Here is a 21,267-nt window from a genome sequence, read left to right as displayed (position 1 = left end):
CTTCTCTCTCTCTTCTCTAAGCAACAAACAGTAACAAGAAGTTTTCCACAATGAAATGGATGAAAATAGACTTATTTCTCGGTACACATCACATATTATTATTTTACGATGGCCACAGCCAAGGATAGGAATTCCCAGCCCATCTGTTTCCCAACTCGTACAACTCCAAGCCACGAGTAAATACTGAATAGGCATCTGGACCGAGAGAGCTTCAGTCAATCAACATAGATGTACGATTCTATCTAGGGTAATGGAATATTAATAGTGGGACGTCCACCCACAAGGTGGACCGACGACCTAATAAAGGTAGCAGGAAGGCGCTGGATGCAGGCCGCTTCCAACCGTGCGATGTGGAAGTCATTGGGGGAGGCCTATGTTCAGCAGTGGACGTCTTGTGGCTGATATGATGATGATGATGATTAGAGATGCAGACGAAAATTAAAAATTAGTAGGGATTAGCTTCGTGGTGATGCACTCAACTAATAATAGAAGCTTCCTGAATCCCGATCCTGGACAAGAGACTGGGCCATAAGATGCTGACTATGCAGAGCCTGCTTAGTAATAAAGACCTTACTATTGGATACTTAAGAGTAATTCTGGCCGTAACAGCGTATTACCCTTGAATATTTCGGCATTTCGACGGGTTCATCCAGTGTCTAAGTAGCTCAGTTGGAAGAGCAAATCGCCCGGCAAGCGAAAGGTCGTGGGTTCAATCCCGCCTAAGGCAGTTCGATTTTTTCAAGTTATTTATAATTTTAAAATTATTTAAGAGTTGAACAAAATCCGCAACTGCAGTTAACTGCCAAGAGCATCGCCCCAAAAGCTTCCTACTCCAAGGAAGATGCACGCAAAAGTCAATTGTTCTGCCACTTACGTCAGGGCAGTACTTAATCTAAATCTGCCGTGATCATCTTGCGTAAGCAGAGTTGTTTATGCGGCCGGGATCCGAAGCGCAGTGTCGACACCACGCGTGGTACACACAAATATTTTTACTACGATACGTAGACCCGGGTGCACGTTAACTCTAGTATTTATTTAAACAACAGAGATTCAGTCAAAATCGTCTTTATGTTTGAGGCAGCTGTGTCTAAACGCAAACGTTGCATATTGGTCAACTTCATGACACTAAGGTTCTGTTTTGTAGCATATACTGCCCAGTGCAAAAGTTGGCAACCCTCGAATATGACGCAACTGGACAATTACTACGGAGACAATGGCCTCCACACTGTTTCCCTGACAGCCTGATAATGATGATTAAGCCGCTAAATTGAAGGTACTAATCTCTTTTAAGGACTCCTGCAAATCCTGCAATACTTATCGTTCAAGGATTAAGAAGGAATTTTGCAATTTTTACATGACATGTCTGTTTTAGTTTAACTTGTGTAGAAACGAAATTAAATTAGTTGAAAAGTATTCATTCTAAGATAAATCGACACATTTATGTAATCTGTATGTAATAGAGCATAGTAACAAATCTTCTCTTAATAAGGTAACGTTAAGGAAACTGTATTTACTTCTCTCTGTAACGATAAAAATAGTAAGAAACGAAGTAAGATATTTTAGAATCATGCTACACTTCTAGACCACTCCAATTTGGAGCTGACAAAGTTTAAGTAGGCATTTTCTAGACAAGTGCGCTTCATCTCAGATCATATCTACGAAACATCAGATAATTTAAGGTCAGAAGCAAGTCTTCGAGTCATTTTAAAGCGCCATACGACAGATTTTAAGCGTCGTTAAGTCAAAGGTCGGGGAGACAGCTTGATAATATCTTCAAGCAAAACTAGTCAAAACAGGTGAACGAATAGGTGTGATTGTCACTCCAATACTTGTAGATAAACAAATAAGCACACTAAAACATGATATCACAATACTAGCGCGAATCGCAGTAACTTTTAACACAATCTAAACAGGGCAACTCCTGTATATCCAGGAAAGAAGTTCGACCTCCAAAGCACCCCACCAAGGCTAAGTTATTCCCGGGGGAAATTGTCATTGGACCCGCAACGAAATTAATCAGAACATGATTGAAGAACTTCGAAGGTTAAGATCTTTCCAATGCAACGGGGAAGTTGACAAAAGTTATAAAATAAACGTGTAAGAAAGATTAATACACAACGGACAATAATAGAAGGCACCATACCCTTCAGTATAAACAAATACGGCCTGCTAACATCAACGAAGGATTGTCAAATCTAGTGATGTAAATGATCTCTCCGATTTGAAATGTTATCATTGTACCCGTTCAACTACAATAAATAAATGACAAAATGTAAAACCTTGAAATATAAATTCCAGGGAAATCTTGTTTCGTAGATCCGAAAGATACCGCTTGCCGCATGAGGGTTAATAACTATGATATGACGCAGGATATAAGCTTGGTATACTCTTCCCCATCAAAATAAAGATCCACAGAAATGCCAGAACCTTGAAAATCCAGCTGGCACAGTTCGTTTCGCCCATTACGCGTAATAGCTGGCATCATAGTTTATTAGCGGTCATGACTTTTTTATGCAGTGGGTTCAAGTTTTACCTTGAATTACCTTGTTAGTTTTGATAGCAGAAGACATCTACATCAAGTTTCTTAAGCCTTGTATCCTGAGAATGCTCAAGTGGATTGATCAGTTGGATTTTCAGTAACAGAATCCTTGGTAAAATTAAGANAATTAAGTAAGTTATATGCCGATTCAAAAACTACTCATATTTGAAAAGGTGAGGACCAAAAAGGTCCTTATTTTTTAGATGAACTGTATCATCCAAATAGAACATGGCTGATAGCTTGTTTAGCTCTCAATTTGTTTTCCGAACTGGATCCCAGTAACACGGTCACGCGCCCTGCACGCACGCACCAGACAATTTCCGAGCAATCGGGTGCTAGCATTCTATTAGCTCATAATGGAAGAACGTTAAGAAAGTCCGCGGAATTGGTTGGACTGGTGAAAGCATGTGAAATCTGACCAAAATTTGGATTAGTAAACTTTAACTCCATTAACAGGAGCAGCAGAACCTCTTTTATTTACAAGAGACATGGAGGATTTTGACTACTCTCTCCACACTGGCTAGACTGGTAATGAAGGCGTAATGTTTGCATATTTGTTTCTTAGTCGTCTCTTTCTTATGACATCCACGGGAAGAATGGGAGTGGTCTTATTATCTCTTTTCTCGCTGTGTCGGAACCTATCACATTGAAAAGGAAATTTTTTTATAAACATTTCAGCCACTTCAAGGAGCAGAAAATTTCGTCCAGGGTAACTTTACTGCACCATCTTCCTTTGTGACATCTGTGATTATGTTCCGTTGCCGCGTTGGAGACTTGCGGAAGCCGCTGATGGGCGCGCCGTGTTTAAACAACGTATTATACGTTTCAAATAACAATACAGCCGGATTGGCGGTGTGGCAAACGATATGTTTAATGCTCTTTGTCTACTTAGCGAGCAGCATAAACACTGGCGAGTCGACGCGTGATCAGAAAGTTTGCGTTTTGTCGTGTGATTTCTCAAGAATCGATACAGCACTAAATGGAAATTTGCCTGGTTTGCTATTAGGCAACCCTTTTGGAGCGGTTACCAGCCAATTCGATAGGCATTGTAATTAGAGATGTGCCGCTGAGAAAGTTCTCGTTCCCGGCAATATTCCCAGTGAGAATATTCTCGAGAACCGAGAACTCTCCCGGGAATATTCTCAGTGTTCTCGACAGAACACATTTAGGTTTAATTTTAATTTTGTTGTCTATATCTGATATTGTTTGTGATGTTTCGATGTTTTATTAACAGGGCGTTAAGACTAGTCGTTATAAACAAGGTATGAAACGTGTGAGTGAGATATTGCTGTCTTGCTCACTCTTTTCGTGGCGAACGCGTACCGCGGCTTTAGGACTCGGCTACGGTATTTGAACATCAGTGTGCCTCTGAGTTTTAAGGCCCTTGCCACCCTGGCGGATTGCAAGCGGATTCAAAGTGGATTTAAAGCGGAGCGGCGACGCGACGGAGAAGCCGCATCAAAATATCGTGAAGCTTCCCGAAGGCTGCCCAGCCGAGCTGGATTCGATGATTGACCTTTTTTTNGGCACATCAATAATTGTAATATTACATCGATGTATGCAGCAGCATTTACGAAAAGGTTTCACAAAATGTATGCAGCAACGTTCACAAAAAAAAACCATTATGCACCGCCTTAAGCCTCATTAAATTCGCCTTTTGTGTACCGTTCATGTGCAATGTTTTTTAATTGAAAAACAATATGGTATTGATGTAACGAATAGTAAACAAAATAATGATAATTTAAAATCCATAAAAATACCTGTTGATGTAAGAAACATTCTACAAGTTAAATTGTGCATATCATCCTTCATACTGAGATGGGCATTTTTCATAATTGGATTACCAAACTTAGACATCTAGAAGAGTCTCTTACATGCGTGAATAGCCCCGAAGGACAACTGCTTCGTGACATTCCCTAATAAGATGTCACGATTTAAACTGGCCGCGCCANACATTCCCTAATAAGATGTCACGATTTAAACTGGCCGCGCCATTTTGGAGACAATTGCTAATAAGTTTTTAAGTTTCTCACGTGTTTTTGGCACAATTCGTTATACAAACAAGAATAATAAAACCACCTAACTACAGAATTGGATTATTTGAAATGAGTGCCCTCATTAACGAAAAAATAAGACAACAATAAAGATGACTCAAATCACCTATTAAGGCTATTACTCATTAGTAACAAGAGAAGTTGCCAGCATTAAACAATAAATAAAGCCAATATCGTCCAGATGCTCTGTTCTATCTACGCTCAATCATTTCAACACATCCCATATTTAAAACAAAGACCACTTTCCTTCACACTGTTCAATATTATGGTGGACTCCCACAACACAAACGCGTGTTTTGAAAATTCGGCCAACGCTTCGGCAAACATAAATTATTACATAACTGCTACAGTGAGATCGCAATACAAATAGATAGGCACAGTCAACACTTGTAGAGACAACAGAAAATCACTAAGGTTTTGAGTGTCATTCTGCGAAAGTGACTTTTTGAGAAAGAAAGTGACCAAATTTTTCGCGATGACATGTTGCGAATATTTTTTTATGCTAGTCAAGGCAGGTATTTGACCGCAATCGCACCTGGTGTTAAGAAAGATTCAGTCTAGGATGATGTTCTGCGTTAAAAAACCCATTAAGAATACACAGCTATACTGGAACCTAATAAGACATGCCATCAGTTTCTATAGCAAATGACCCAGTAAAGCAAGATGAACTCTCTGATTGAATTATGTAAATTATGTCAGACACATAGCAGACAGCAGGCTTTTTGCTATGTGATATTGTAAAGTCGACTCATCTAGCCTATGTCTGATTATTTATACATTTGACAAAATGTCAATGCAAGCGACATAAAATAAATATCATGGACAAAATAGAAAATTGTGTGAACTGTTGACCTACTGAGTTCCACTTCCACTGTGCGACATACATTTTACTTGGAGGCGAGTAAATAAAACACGTCTCCTTTCAATAAAGAGGTATTCTTCTCACGTCGTTCTTCACAGCTTTGAAATAGGACTCAAATTGGCGAGGACACTTTTTAAATTCACTTAAAACCATACAAAATTGTGTTTTCTAGCAGAATCGCGTGCAGAAAACCATTGTTCTTAGGTTCTTAGCTACAATTAGGGGCATTGTATAACAAGAGTAATTTACACGTCATGGCTTGGTTGGACTTGAGGTTTCTTTTAAAATATTCCTTAGCTTACAAATTAAAAACTTATCGTGCGATGCCCTCGTAATGAGGATAGGATGCCGACAGTATTAAATAAGAATAGAAGAATAGACTTCCAGAAACATAGGATTTTTCGTTAGATGGTTTTTTGCCGGGTCAGCTCCCGCCAAACTTGTTCACGATCACGGTTTGCACCTGGTTCATCTATATTCTTCTATCTACAGTATTACATTAAATAACTAGCGAGTATACCCGGTTTCTCTTAACAAGCGCCCTTTAGTCAATCAGTGAACTATGCATTTATTGATGACCCAACCAAGTATACAAAAAACTGATGAATGTTCAAAACCGTACGTAAGCAACGACTGCTTACGTTGGTTGTTTTTCATCTTAGGAAACTAATAACAACTTGATTAGTCAACAACAACAACCCAAATAAATTATAAATAATTTCACGGTGAAAATAAAAGGCAAATCGGCGAAATAGGTACGTCCCACTCCACGTTCTGGGACTAACTGTACATAAGCGGAGTGGGCTATAGGTAGGCCGGTTAAATGAGTCCTCGCCTGCGGAACGCGGGGTCACAGGGGCGTGACGAAAACGGGGATCGTACGGGGTGCGGGCGGCAGGCGCATTCTTGTCAAAATTCATTTCGCTGGCGATGCGGCTAGCGAACGCTTGTGTTATTTGTTACGGACGCTTTTTGAGGGCTATACATGAGATTACATTTTTAAGATGAGTCGAAAGATTTTCGGACATAAAATTAACAGTCAGTGCAAGCAAATAGCTTTTAACGTTTATGAATATTTTAGAAAAAAAAAACTGGATCCAAATTCTGATGAATATCAACAAGATATACCGTTAAACAAAACCGTAGCAAACGTTACTGGACTATCGGAAAAGACTGTATCTAGAATTGTACAACAAGGAAAATTATTAAAAAACAATGAAAAATTTAAATCACCGAAGAAATTGAAACAAAGCCGCAGGAAAAGGGTGGAAGTAGATGATTTCAAAAAAGGCGTGGTAAGAAGAAAAGTTACTCAGTATTACACAATTTTTAAAAAAATACCAACTCTGAAATCCTTGAACGCTACCCTTAGAGAAGATAATGTATTATACTGCGGCAGAGAATATTTAAGATTATTATTACATGACCTAGGTTTTAAATTTAAAAAATGCGGATCTAAAAGGAAACTCCTTATTGAACAGCCAAATATAACATCGTGGAGGTGGAAATATCTAAATACTATTAAAAAGTATCGTAGAGAAGGAAGACATATTTTATATCTTGATGAAACTTATGTCAATGCGTCTCATAACGTTTCAAAATGTTGGCAATCAAAGGATGAACACGGAGTATTGTCTCATATTGGTAAAGGAGAGCGTTTGATCATCATACATTGTGGTGGCTACACTGGATTTGTCGATGGAGCACTTGTGATATTTAAATCCAAATGTAAAACAGGTGATTATCACGATACAATGAATTTCGTGAATTTTAGTAAATGGCTAAATGAAAAGCTGATGCCTAATATTCCACCAAATTCAGTAATAGTAATGGATAATGCAGCTTATCATTCGGTTAGAGTAGAAAAAAAGCCGACTATGGCCTCTACCAAGCCAGAAATGCAAGATTGGCTACGACGACATGAGGTGCCTTTTGATGATAAATTAAAAAAGGATGATTTATCCAAATTAATTAAAAGCCATTACACAGAGGACATATATAAAATTGATGAGTTATTGAAAGCAAACGGCCATGAAGTGTTGCGTTTGCCTCCTTACCACCCAGACCTGAACCCAATTGAGTTGGTCTGGGGTGATATTAAAAGACAGCTAGCAGAAAAAAGTATCGACTCCAATTTGGACCAGAAAAAAAATATGTTGGAAAATTTATTTGCTGAATATTCCGCAGAAAAGTGGGAGCATTGTATTAACCATGTAATTAAAGTCGAGGATGAATACTGCGAACATGACGGAGTTCTAGATGACGTTGTTGATTTTATTATTAATGTGCACGATGATTCAGATAATTCGGATGATGGCTGCTTTGAAAGTGAAGAATCAAGTTCTACTGATATTGATATGGACATAAGTGATTGATTAATAATTTGGATAGGTACATCTTGCACACAATAAATTTTACATGAAATACGACATGAATTGTTTCATTAAAATTTTATAAAATAAATTATTTTCTTTATTAGAAAACAATTTATTTTCTTTATTAGAAAATAATTTATTTTACAAAATTTATCACCACCTGTTTACCGTTAACCACTTCACTGTGACGTCACATATCTTGAGAACTATCTAGTGAAATTTAATCTTTTTTATATCATCCCCGCCCGCACCCCGCACGGTCCCCGTTCTCGTCCCGCCCCTGTGCCCCCGCGTTCCGCAGGCGAGGTCTCATTTAACCGGTCATACTATAGTGACATAAATTATCCATGGTGGTAGAGGGAAAAAGGAGAGAGATTAAATCATACCATACTAATAAATTTATAAGCAGCTTGGCTTGGCCATGGGACCGATTCTGGTGAATCTGAAATTATGGTGGTGCAATTACCCTCTATACCTCGTGTAGGAAACACGATTACAGCAGCAACAGCAGTGAGTGGGACGGAATATTCATGAAAATTTAGATGATGTAAGGGAGAGTATGCACTGCATGTTATGTTATTACATAATATGTTACTTTACAAATTAATAATGATTATATTTGTGTAAAACAAATATTTGCTATAGGATTTGTAAAGTTGTAGCAGAGAAAGTAAAACAAGATTCGATTGCACTCATTAACAAACTAATCTGACTGTAATCGACCTGTGGATAAAAAAGCCTTATTTTAACTAACACGGCGAAACGATATCGTTTACGACACAGCTGATGTATTTCACACACGATACGAACATGTCATGCAGTATAAACCTATCATGTCAATTGCCGGTTTTCCCAATGAAGTGGTGGATAGCAGTAGTGAAATTTTAAAACATTACACGGTTACGTACGGCAACGAGTAATAGGGAAATATTTTATTGTTTATGGGCTTGCTTTTAATCTAAATTAAAGTAAGAAAGTTAGGTGTGAGTGAACCATGGAGATAACTGTGGTCCATGGTGAAGCACAAACAAACCTTTGGTTACTCTACCTACTACAAAAAAACCTTTGGTTACTCTACCTACTTAGATCAGCCTAACTTTTGCTTAAAAGTTAAAACTTAATTCTGTCTATTAAATTGAAAACCCCAAACTTTAGAGCTAAAAACAGCCAATAAGACCTAGAAATATCTAGTGCCTAAAATAGCTGTCTGTCTAGAAACTGGAAATAGAGTTTTCTAGTAACTAGGGTCTGGAATTTTCTCGCGCTGCTTCTACTAAGCAATGGCCCAGATTATTGTCTCCAAAGTAATAGAGTTAAAATTGCATAGTGACGTGTAAAAGACCGTTGTAAAAGCCTACCTGCAAAAATTCTACAATGACGTGTAATCACACTGGTTTTAAAGTCGAGAAATACTTAATTGCTGACTCAATTAATGTACAACACATTGTGTGTTTGCTGAAGCTATTGTAATTTTCTACAATTAATGATTAATAAATTATTAAGAAATAATTGCTGTTTTATTGTAAATTGAAATGCCACAAACAATGTGTTTACAGTGCTGTTAATTATTATTATAATCTGATAGTATAAAGCAAAAAATATACACTCCAAGCATGATGATGATGAGTATTTTATTAATTTGATAAGTAGGTAGGTCAAGCTAGAGAAAGACCGGCTAAAAGACGGACAGATGACATCCGGCAACAAGCTGTAATAAACTGGATGCAAGTGACCAGGGACAGAAGTCGGTGGAAGATTGAAGAGGAGGCCTATGTTGGAAGTCGAGCCCCAAAGGCTGTTAAGATTTTTTTTATGTGACAGGAGGCAAACGGGCAGACGAATCACCTGATGGTAAGTGATTACCGTCGCCCATAGACACCCGCAGTCCCAGGGGCGTTACAAGTGCGTTGCCGGCCTTTAAGGTGAAGATACGCTCTATTTTGAAAGCTAAGATAGATAGACATCAAGGTACCTATACACCGCATGCAACAAAAATGTAGTCTGAAACATATAGATCTTTGAACAGTACAAAAGTAAATAATTAATCATTAATTTACCATCTAGGGGTTAACCCTATCTTGCTATCTTTCAAACACTAATCACTAAATAGCTCTTCTTCACAAACTTGTACAAACTACGAAAATCTTTGCAAGTACCAAGGTAGGTTAGTAATTAATTAATTAGATCAAAACAAATAATAACAACCTCACCCCTTGCGGTTGTTTGCAGAACACGCGAGATGCTGACTCAGCAGAGGATAAAATTGCTGAAGGGATGTAGGGTTGCCAGTTGCCAGAAGTTCTCGATTATGGTATAAAGTGTACCCTATTCTAAACAACTGTCTTCTAGGTTGTCTGGAGATCGCTGAACAGCGATAAGACCGCCTAAATTGTGCTGTATATTTTGTATATTTCTTTCTTTTTCTTTTCTTGTCTTGTGTGGTGTACAATAAAGTGAAGATATTCAGTCAGAGCTTGCTTAATCCTTCAAGCTCCGCGAATCTAGACACAATAGATAACAATCAATTGTTATGACATTAATTAATGCCGTCTAGGACTCAATCGGTTAAAGACCGCCCTGATAGACGAAGATGATGACTTCTCAATATAAAAAGCAAAAAATATTTAAAGGAGACTGTAAAGAACCACATAAGGAACCGTTTACCTTTTAACTGAATGAAGGATTTATGTCATTGCAAACTTTGCATAAGCCCCCACAATAAGTTCTAGATTGGATTGTGTGCAATCAATGCAATATGCTGTGTGGTAAGGTAAGACTGGTAAACGTTAATTACGTATGACTTTGACTTCTCCATAACATCCATCTATCTATGTCTATGGGCGACGGTAATCACTTACCATCAGGTGATCCGTCTGCTCGTTTGCCTCCTGTCACATAAAAAAAAAAATCCATGTGCAACGAAACAAAAACGAAGTTACATGAAACTAATCTCGCCTTTTCAAGCTAGCAACCCTAACATCGGGCGTTGGTCTATATCGCAGGCCTGTTCAAACAGGGCCGGCCAGCTCAGCTAAACCGAGCTGTGTACAGTCGACCGCGAGTCCGCGATCCACGTGCCCGATATGACCCTTGCTGCATTAGTACAGTGTACAGATGTTTAGTACACCCCATCCAACTTAGGTCTAATTTGTGTTGGTCAAAAGAAAATATGTGGCAAGGGCCTTTTGACCATGGCAAGAAAGCAAATTCAGGTGAGCTTCGAGCCAACGGGTTGCCATTGGCTGATTTTCATTGACTTTCCAGTCCAGGCTCAAAGCATAATCTCCTGCTTTTTTATAGTCATATCGGGGACGTTAGTCCATTAGCACGGGGGCGTGGAGTGGACTTAGGTCTTTAGTTATTTAACCCATTATAGACTGAGTTTTCTTAGTGTCAGATTTTTGTTTTTTTTTTAAATATGTTCATAATTATGGTCTACATAATGCTATACAAGCATTAAAAAATTGATCCGACCTGTAATCTAGAAAAAAAATGCTGGTACCATATGGTACCGCTAGCCTCTTACCGTGTCAGTCGGTAAAACATAACTTTATCATGGACTTTATAAAAATAGGGTAAATTATATATTTTATTATTATTATTATGTGTATTAATATACAAGCAAATAACAGAAGTGATATTAAATGTAAAAAAAAACTGTATATTGGTTAAGGAATATTCATTTTTATCTTTGAATATTCAAAAATTTGGAATGGAGCTTGGCATTGCACGCTGCACTTAGCCCCACTTAATATTTCCTATTCTATAATATTGTTCGAGAGTTGCAATTATCTCGAGTTCGTTCTATAAATATCTGCTTTGTCTTGGGACCTTCATCGAACTCCAAAACTGCCAATGTTTCGTGTAAGTTACATCTAAAATAAATAAAAACCCATAGTTTTGTAAAGTATAGGAAACTATTTTACTTTATCTTCCTGTATACCTTATATACCATTGAATATATCACATACTTCCCAATAAATACAGTAAAAACTAAAAATCATAAAATAATTAAAAAGACACGGTAAGCGGCTAGCGGTACCGTACGGTACCAGTAATTTTGACATACAATATTTCCCATTATTATTACCTATCGACGTAATTTTACACCATTTCACAATAAGAGCACTTATGGAGAATACAAGATTGTAACAAAATCAGTATTTGACTATCACACAAAAAAAATAAGATCACTTACTTGAATGGCGCGTCAATTTTTAAGAGAAAATTTTGATACGCTCACTTCAATCATCAAATTACACACAACTGAAAAAAATAACTGTCAATTTTTATTCCTAGAAGCATAGACCATATCTATTGGCTACGACTTGCATCAATCAGAGTACTGCATCTTTTCACGTGTTAATGTATAGAGCCAAATTAAAGCACACAAAAAAGTGGTACCATATGGGACCGCTAGTCTATAATGGGTTAAATTATAAACCTATCTTTAAAGAGTCTTGCGAAAAAGCGATAAGAATTACTCATTATTTTAACAGTTAAGTACGAAAAGGCCTGAAAGAAAATCTAAAATCTAGACCCCGCGTCAAGTTATGGCTACTATGCTAATAAATAAGGCTGACTGTACATACCTCCAACAGGTTTTGGAACGGTCGCGAATTCGTGACATGGCCAACTTGTACACAAGTAATTAAGTACCACTAGTGAACTAGACTATAAATAAATAATTGCTCTGGTTATACCAGTATCAAATAAAAAGTACTGTTTGCAATATTGTTGATAGGTGCTCGGGCGAGACGCGCTTCGCAGACGGCAAAATCGATATAGCACGGTGTTGCCATTAAAATTAAAAGTTTCGCAATATGGCAAGGGTTGGGGTTGTAAGGTTTATAAAACGAGAGGCAATAGTAATGCTGTTTGATGAATAAAGAAAACAAGAAATGTTTTTATTGGACTTCATATTATTTTAACTTTGGACTCAGGTGGCTACAGACTGCCTATGAGGCGTTTAAGCAGTCGGCTAGCTGTAGATCCTGGCTACACAGGAATTGCAGCGGTACAAAATAGAGACAGGTGGGATTCGACTATTGATTGACACGTACACATGCGAATTGCTCGGGCTCATCATGAAAGTGAATAGTGGAGACCAGAATAAAAACCAGAATACTGACTCTGTAAAACTCGCCCATACCCTTTGTTGACTCTATAGACCAGTATTTCCCAAAATGGGCGATAACGCCCCCTTGTGGGCGCTGCAGGCTTAAAGGGGGGCAGTAAGAGACCCAGAAAAAAAAATCGGGACGTTGTGTAGAGGCTTAGGAGGCGTTATCTACTAGGAGGACTCTTAGACACCGACTGAGCTCGACTCTTGACTACAAAAATGGGGGGCGCTGAAAAATAATTTATTCTCAAAGTGGGCAGTAGACTAAATAAGTTTGGGAACCGCTGCTATAGACTGTATTCTTATCTAGATTCCCTTCTGCACCAAAAACTTAAGAACGAACCACAGGAATAGAGTTCAAAATCGAGTGGCAATTCGTAAATTAAACGCATCGCCTTATACGTTATCATAACCTGTCCCTAACAGGAACAATGGGGGCATTGATGCGCATGCAGTTCTATGATGCACCTGCCGCTACGTATAGACTATGCATTGAGAGTGTACCCTGTATACCACGCCTTATAAGGTATAGCTGGGTATTACAGCTAAATGGCTGATCATGGTCGGTGAAGGAAAATAGACCTTAAAACTGCGTTTCAAAGATTCTGGCCTCAAAAAGATGAGAAGATAAATACGACTAGTCGCTAACAAGTAACCTTGGTGGTTGAATGGCATTTTCATAAGAATTTGAACACTATAATAAAAAAATAAATAAATAAATAAATAAATAAATAAAAATAGCTATGGAACTTAAAAACTAATAAGAATACAGAACAATGGATTGACATGTGGAAAATGTTTGACCCTAAATAACATAAGAACAAAAAAACAGTAATAAACAATTGAAAATTGGCTAGCAACATTTAGACAGGTTAGGGATCAGTAAAATCACCTTTACTGAAGAAACGGAACTGAGAAAGAATAATGATGATTTTTTTACTGACAAGTGGTTTCTGGAAAACTAAAGAATTGTAGGTACCTACATAAAATACAATAGGTACACTTGCACACAAAACATACAATTATTATCATAGTGATATTAGTGAAATGTAACTTAATTTTAATGCAAATACTTTAAAAATGTCAGTAATATAAGGTAGTTAAATTCTGTAGTTCACCATAAACATCTTGGTTAGACAGGAACAAAAACAGACCACTGAGTCTTTCGAGTAAATTATAACCACATAAGCTGTTTAGAATTTGATTATGTACAAATTCAAGGACAATAATGTGATTTGATCTGCTTCTGATAAGGTAAGATAAAACACAAGTAATCATTCCTTGTCTTTACAAAAATCAAAAATTAATGCATACTTCAAAAAACAAAATATGGTCTGGGTTTATTGTTTTTAAACACACAAAGCTGAAATACCAACATAGATAACTAAAACATTTACCATTGTTTGTCAGCGTAGATTAAAAAACAATAGTAACAAGATTTTTATCACATTTATAAATATAGCATCGAGTACATGTAGTGGAATGAAAAATGATAATGATCCTCACTTATTGTTTGTACCACCATAATTTGTCATTGAAAATGAAGGTTCCAGTTTAAATTTTCACAAGTTGAAACCAATTCTAAAGTAAATGTAAATGGAGCCACTTAAGTCAAACCTTAACAATGTCATGCCCAGTCAGTTTGCTAGTCAATTTTCAACACTTTTTCACACTTCTCAGCGGCGACACACAAACAAGGACAGCAAATATCTTGCTCGTCTACATGTTCGTATGACATGTGACTGTGAAAGGATCTTTTTCAAGAATGAGGTTATGAAAACATGAATTTCACTTTTTTGGTTGTTCGTCAATCAATTTGAAACTATAATAAACACCCAAGAGGCGTGAATAATAGATATTATGGCGATATGTGCCATTATAGTCTCCTTTTTGTCACATAGAAGGATGTTTGTTAATATTAACTCTATAATTTATGCTAAAAAGTTAGGTTTGAAGCAAAAAAAGCAAAGCAATAACATTAAATAACTAGAGCAATTATTTAGAGATTTAAATGCCATCTGATAACTCAAAATTTTGCAAATTTTTCTGTTTCTACTACATAAGACACCAGTGTTGTGTCGATGAACCATGTATCTCCTTCTTGAAGACAAAAAATAAATTTTGTTCCTTACCATTCATCTACTACACCGTAAACAACACCTGTGTTATTGTGTGCATGGCACAAGTGTTATTGACTTACTATCAACGTATCAACTAATACTCCCAGTTTTTGTCCCAAATTCCCAAATTGGTTAACCCCTCAAGCTGCGAATCGAGACAATATAATATTATGCAGTCTTATGCAACTGCTTGGGGTTTAATGGGTTATTTCTAATATATGACTGATCTGTTTGTTGATATAAGTGGCTATTTAGGAACAGACTTGATTACACATAATAAAACTAATAATAACTTAGGGACGTCACTAGTTTGGTGATAATCTCAAACTCTGTGCAGGATTTGTCAAACTGGATGCAGTCTGTGGTCAAGTCAAAGTGAATGCAGCCTGCAGGATATATATTATTTATTACTTTAGCCTGACTGCAGACACATCCACTGTGGCAAATCCTTGAATGTTTCATTTCAAAAGGTCAAAATAACTGAATTAAAAGTTATCAATAAGAGTTTGCATTTGTTGCTTATTCATCATGGGTAATGCTGGAAAATAACAATTTTAGCTGAAAACAAAGAAACTGCTTGCTATTATAAAATCATACTGCCTTTAGACATAACTGCCTAAACATTAAATAATGCCCAATATTATCCAATAAACCCATTTAGTACCCTTCACCCCAACTCTTTAATGAAAACAATGGAAATCACAGCAATTTTATAAGTTCATCAAAACGTTTTTATGACGACAATAACTATGTAAACTTCCTTTTCTAATAGTCATGTACAAAACCCTTCAGTCACATAGCCCATGAATCTGTCAATAAGGATGTCTCAGCGATAGTAAGTATATGAGGAAATTTGCTCCTTCAACAACAATATTCCCTGCTCAATAGATGATTCCTTTGTTAGTCATCAATTTCGATTCACTTTGTTCTTGAATATTGTAAAAACGTTAAAAAGGAAATATATTTTTCTACTTGTGCATACTATTATATTGCAGCTTAAACAATTTGGCAATGCCTTCTAAGCCAAGATTTTTTTAAGCAAATCATCACTGACCCACCACAGATTTTTTACCAAGATTATGAATAAGATGGACAGATATTAATTTAGTTACTTGTGGTGCAGCAAGCTCTGTGGTAATCTTTTCAAAGACTGGCTTAAAAGGGCTTGCACCCAGAGCCGTAAAAACTATATTAAAAATGTGGTAATCTTGTAAATGTAGTGCAGGAACTTTAAGAGGTGCACTACATAGTGCATTTACTAATGCTTGAAATGATCAATATTTCAGTTTATGAGCATTAAAGGTTAAAGTATCAGGTGTTCTTACTCAGTCCCTCATTGGTCAACCCTCAAGATAAATTCATTGGGAGTTTGCTCTCATGATCTTACTGTCAGATACAAAGGTGTGACAATAGAAAATACCAAGTTCCAGAATTTGAAATATCAGTTTCAATAGCTTTTCAAGTGCTGATTGAATAGATGCTGTTGGTGGTGTAGTTGGGAGTACACTGATATCAGCAAAGATGTCTGATTTTCTATTTGATTCCTTTTCCATACTGCTGATAGAATCCTGCAGTGTTCTTCATCACAATGTAGCAATCATGGATCTAGGACAATTACCTTCATTTATGTAAGCAAATAGGTAAATTTCGATTGACAGACGACCGACAGATAGGACATAAAATACGCACGACTGTAGTGAGCAATTATCACTAATTAGCATTATCAGTAAAATATCGTGGCATCTGCGCGACATTACCGTCGAAAATGTATTTTATCACCCACAAAACCACACTTTTCACTCAAAAACACTTTCAAAAGTAGCACTTGGACACTAATAAATCGTAAAAAGCGGTTAATATAGGCGAATCGATGTCCTTCTAACTAGCAACAGGGCTGTGCCTCCTCTATGAGTACATGTACATACCTATAACTGCCCGCCGTGTAACTCCTATTTTCTGCTGTTTCACAAAACTATTCAGACAATTTATGCACAGAAACTCACTTTTATAAGCCAATCGCTTAATCAATCACTCCTACAGTGGAATATTCAATGTCCATCTAGCTCAACTGGGTGTTTCACGGTACGCCTATCCACCGGCGACAGAGCGCATACACCCATTTCAATTCACAACCTAAGCTCAAAAACCACTTACTAAACACTCATGATATCTTTACACATAAGGTACAATGTAATTCACATTAGATAAAAGCCTGAACAATGACTAGGATAGCTAAAATTATACTAGAACTTTACCCTTCTGTCAGCAATGTCTCGTAGATCGACCCTCCAGCGGTTATCGGGCGCTTCCTATACCACCATTAAAACTGGATTATCACTTTTTGGCACATTTTGTATCTTATTAACGACACCCCACTGAATTAAGAATTATTCACAAGTTTTTATCACGAAATCATCCACCATTAGCTTTTCATACACCCTCGAGCTCGGTCCTTTTCACGGCCATTTGCAAATTGCGTCAAAGTTCCTGGAACGTGATTGGTGTATTCTGCGCTAGTCTCGGTTGGATTTTATTGCGACATCTGGTGGCTGCAATAGAAACTAAAGTTTTTGGTTTTCAAAAATAAGCTCTGTTCCATTGCATTAAAGTGTACAAGTGTTTCCATTCAATGGTTTGTACGTCTTTTTCGAATAGGCTCAAAAGGGTGCGGTAAGGATCTTTTGAGAACCCCGCAATGTGACGTCAAACTGGGCGTGAGAATCAAAGCGCGCGTAATTCAACTGTAAACTTTATTGATAAAATAAAGTAGGTTTTCTCATCTAAATGTGAGTTTTGTTGAAAGTTTTGTTAAACTATTTGATAATAATAACAAAACATGATTTGTATTATTATTTGAATGACTTTATAATATTTGTACTACTAGTAGGACTTTGGGCTACATTATCATGGATATCGTTTTATTGTTTGGGCATTGGAAGGAAGAAATTGAAGATTGTATCTTAAAATTAAATTGTATCTAGATTGAGAATGGGCCGGCGTAAAAAGGAAATTTTCTTTGTTATTAATTTCTAAAATCTATTATGTGATTCCAATAGGCGACGGGGGTCCAACCAGCGACTTTCGCATCTCGATTAAAAAGTTCGATGCTGATACGTTGCTTTTGGCTCTGTCTTGTCGTCTTTTATTTAGATACTTCTCTATCTGCAATCTGTATGCTCCGTCTGTAAAACCTCAGGTAGAGTTGAAGCAAGACCACGTTTTATGAATGGAAATGATAAAAAGGAAAGTTTGATTTCTAGGCACACTATGCATAATCCTCAATTATAATCATCCAGCACACAATATACGAATAACGTAAAATTTCTTTAGAAATTCCTCATTGATTTATTTTTTCAAAAACTATTATTTTAATCTTTGGATACCACTGCAATCATTCGATATGCGTTAACTCTAACGCGTTTGAGCTCAATGAAGCTCATTGAATAATGTTTTCTTGAACGCATCCAACTTAAAAAATCAATATTTTTTTTACACTTGGCAACTTCATCAAACGCTGCCTTTGTTTTGATTGGCTGTTTTGCAGTTCCGCGCCTAGATTCGCGCATGCGCTCATCCAGTCTCTCTCTTTTTCTTTCTTCTTCACTCACTCACTGTTGTTTTGTCAAACCATTACTTGCTCAGTGGTTTTGTCTGTCAGTGTGACGTGTTTTTCTGTAGGTAGTCGGTGCAAAAATTGTTATTGTTTTTAAGTTTAAACCGTGAAAAGTGAAGAACTAAATTACTCTCTTAATCCTTTGAGAAGGATTTTGCTGGAGTGTTATTTTCATAGTTTTAAGAGGTTTTCCTTTCTATTTGGTGAGTAATTTAATTGTTTTATCATTGTTGTTTTGTTGTTCCCCACAAATGACCTTTTTGTGTAATGTTCTAGATTAAAAGTAGATATTTGCATATGGTATTATGGTATAGCTTGGCAATCAATGTATATTCTAATTGGATTTTATGTGCTTTGTCTTTAGCTGTTCCCATGACCTTTTGAATGCATTTAAAAGCAAAGAAGAAGTTGTTATGCTTAAAATAAATATAAATCAAAACAAGATCGAAGGCAATAAAGACATAAAGGCATCTTATTACTAGGTTATTGTAGTTTTAAAACCAATAAGATTCTCAATGACATTGTTTCTTTGTAATATTAATAATGTATACTCACACTATGTACTAATTACTTTTTTTTTACATTTCTAATTAAATTACCTACATTTTAATTATTTTAATTAATAATTAAGTACTTTCCAACCAAACATATCATTGGTTTTCATATTAAATGATACTTTCATTCATATCATAACAATAATAAAATCGTTTTTAAGAAAATTTCAAGTACCTACAGGTATTATTATGTCTCCTAGCCTAGTACTATTAGTGTTATCTAATCCCTTCTTGTGAACATGTAGGATTGTACAGTAATTTCAATTCTTGCCTTGTAAAAAATACACTCGCGAGTAAAACTATGGAATCACTTACATGAAGTTGTTTCCACGCGATCTTGTGTACTAACGAATTTGTTAGTAACAAAAAAAGTGGCACAATTTTAAAGATTAAACTTTTACCTTTAAATTGATACCAAATTCATTTAAATCACAACAGTATTTAAAAAGATATCACGGCTGATGTGAAGAAGTAAGGAAAAAGACATGTATCAACTGTTTGATACGTCGCGAGTTGCGGCCCATTTACCCCCTATAAAAGCACGTGTTTTCGGATTTTTGCTTTCACATGTTGATCCATACACATCTCAGCTTCTTTTAACACTTTACCTGGGATTCTACACCTTCAGAAGCAGCACAAATCCTTGCACTATTGCAAACAGGGCTCAGCCAGCGGGCTGTCGCATGTCAGCTCCACATAAGACAGTCCTGGGTTTCGAAAGTTTTAAGACGCTTTCGGGAGACTAGTGGCTTTATCCCGAGACCAAGTTCTGAACAGCGCCAGTGCACATCGCAGAAGGATGACCGTTTTTTCATGTCAACCTCTCTATGAAATCGTCATTTGACTGGTATCGACGTCCAGCAAGAGCTCAGAAATGTTTGTAGGATAGCTGTTAGCGTGTGGACAGTTCGTCTAAGATATAAGCAATAGAATTTGACTCCAAAAAGGCCTGCCACAGGCTCGAAACTGACGGCAGGTCACCGATAAGCACGCTTTCAATTTGCTCGTACACATCTCGATGGGAAGTCGAGCAAGCCACCCCCATAAGCCACTGTTTCAGCGAACCAGCACTGCACAAATCGCTCCCCAGGCCGCCTATAGACCCGACCTCTTCAACTGCTGCACTGCAAACACAGTCTGCATTCATCGGAGAACAAAACTCTCTTCCATTACTCGCCTACCCATCAAAATAAGTGCGAGTTAATTGAAAGCGTGCTTGTCGGTGACCTGCCGTCAGTTTCGAGCCTGTGGCAAGCCTTTTTGGAGTCAAATTCTATTGCTTATATCTTAGACGATCTGTCCACACGCTAACAGCTATCCTACGAACATTTCTGAGCTCTTGCTGGACGTCGATACCACTCAATTGATGATTTCATAGAGAGGTTGACATGAAAAAACGGTCATCCCTCTGCGATATGCACCGGCGCTGTTCAGAACTTGGTCTCGGGATAAAGCCACCAGTCTCCCGAAAGCGTCTTAAAACTTTCGAAACCCAGGACTGGCTTACGTGGAGCTGACGTGCGACAGCCTGCTGGCTGAGCCCTTCTTTCAATAGTGCAACGATTTATGCTGCTTCTGTAGGTGTGGAATCCCAGGTAAAGTGTCAAAAAAAAGCGGAGATGTGTATGGATCAACGTGTGAAAGCAAAAATCCGAAAACACGTGTTTTTATAGGGGGTAAGTAGGCTGCAACTCGCGACATATCAAACAGTTGATACATGTCTTTTTCCTTACTTCTTCACATAAGCCGGGATATCTTTTTAAATACCGGAGTGATTTAAATGAATTTGGTATTAGTTAAAAGGTAAAAGTTTAATCTTTAAAATTGTGCCAGTTTTTTTGTTACTGACAAATTCGTTAGTACACAAGATCGCGTGTAAACAACTTCATGTAAGTGATTCCATAGTTTTGCTCGCGAGTGTAGAAATAAGTTTATCTCCCAGAGACGAAAAGAAATATTTCATTAATTCAACTGTACATAAATAGGTTGGCAACCATAGACATATAAAAAGTTTTTTAAGTCCATGTT

General features: G+C 37.1%; 2 protein-coding genes across 2 annotated transcripts in view; one reads left to right on the top strand and one right to left on the bottom strand.

The window, feature by feature from the left end:
• Gbeta13F (guanine nucleotide-binding protein subunit beta-1) overlaps positions 1-17,565 on the bottom strand; it is a 54,724-nt gene extending 37,159 nt beyond the window's left edge. Inside the window, exon 1 of the mRNA XM_028309327.1 lies at positions 17,328-17,565. The gene's annotated coding sequence lies outside the window, so the exon portion shown is untranslated. The remainder of the gene's footprint in view (positions 1-17,327) is intronic.
• A 1,133-nt stretch (positions 17,566-18,698) lies between these two features.
• Positions 18,699-21,267, top strand: part of ABCD (ATP binding cassette subfamily D) — a 92,493-nt gene continuing 89,924 nt past the window's right edge. The window contains exon 1 of the mRNA XM_028309306.1: positions 18,699-18,888. The gene's annotated coding sequence lies outside the window, so the exon portion shown is untranslated. The remainder of the gene's footprint in view (positions 18,889-21,267) is intronic.

Source organism: Ostrinia furnacalis, unplaced genomic scaffold (assembly GCF_004193835.3).
Source record: "Ostrinia furnacalis isolate ACB-3 unplaced genomic scaffold, ASM419383v2 OfSCF2702, whole genome shotgun sequence".
In the NCBI taxonomy this organism is placed as follows: domain Eukaryota; kingdom Metazoa; phylum Arthropoda; class Insecta; order Lepidoptera; family Crambidae; genus Ostrinia; species Ostrinia furnacalis.
The sequence above is the reverse complement of the archived record's forward strand: the minus strand, read 5'-3'. Positions and strand labels throughout refer to the sequence as shown.